The following is a 1158-nucleotide window of genomic DNA, read 5'->3' as shown; positions in this document are numbered from 1 at the left end:
TTTTTTTTTTTTTTTTTTTTTTTTTTTTGTTTGTTTGTGATAGAGTTTATGCACGATAATACCTTTACGTAATTTTCTTCTTTTATTGGATTTATCTAAAAAACAAAAATTTAATTTTGTTTTAAAAAGTTTATCTGAATTGATGCGAAAAATATTTAATAAAAAAAACTTCAAGGGAATTGTTTCGCCACATGAATTTCTTCAGGTATTTTTATTTTTTTTATTTATTTTTTTTTTTTTTTGTTTTGGTTTGGTTTGGTTTGGTTTGTTTTGCTTTGTTTTGTTCTGTTTATTTATTTTATTTGTTTTGTTTTATTTGTTTGTTTATTTGTATATTATCTTTTGATATTATGTACGTATCACCACATGAATTTCTTGAGGGATTCATTTTACTTTATTTTATTTTATTTTATTTTATTTTATTTTTATTTTATTTGCTTTTATTTTATTTTATTTTATTTTATTTTGCTTTATTTTATTTTATTTTATTTTATTTTGTTTTGTTTTATTTATTTATTTATTTTATTTGTTTTGTTTCATTTGTTTATTTATTTATTGATGTTATTTGTTTATTATTTTATACATTTTTTATTAATATGATTTACATATCACCGCATGCATTGCGTCAGGTATTGATATTATATTTATTTTATTTTATTTTATTTATTTTATTTTATTTTATGCTATTATATTTATTTTATTTTATTTTATTTATTTTATTTTATTTTATTTATTTTATTCGTTTTATTTATAGTTATTTGATTTATTTGTTTATCTGTGTTATTTGTGTATTATTTTATAAAACCCCATTCTGTTTATTCTTTTTTTTTTTACTTTTATTATTTTTATTTTTATTATTTTTATTTTTATTTTTATTTATTATTTCTTTATATACATCTCTGCATGCATACACGCATCTCTGATCGTTTCTTTCACGCATGCATGCATGCATGCATGCATGCATGCATTTGTAATATATTATATTCTATTTAAAACAAAATAAAACAAAACAAAATAAAATAAAATAAAATAAAATAAAATAAAATAAAATAAATAAATAAATTTATTTTTTTTTATAGGCTGTAGGAGTTGAAAGCAAAAAAAAATTTCGTATAGGGGAGCAATCCGACCCCCTAGCTTTGTTTGCTTGGTTATTAA

This window comes from Eimeria mitis, genomic scaffold (assembly GCF_000499745.2).
Source record: "Eimeria mitis Houghton genomic scaffold, Emh_scaff143, whole genome shotgun sequence".
Taxonomy (NCBI): domain Eukaryota; phylum Apicomplexa; class Conoidasida; order Eucoccidiorida; family Eimeriidae; genus Eimeria; species Eimeria mitis.
The sequence above is the reverse complement of the archived record's forward strand: the minus strand, read 5'-3'. Positions refer to the sequence as shown.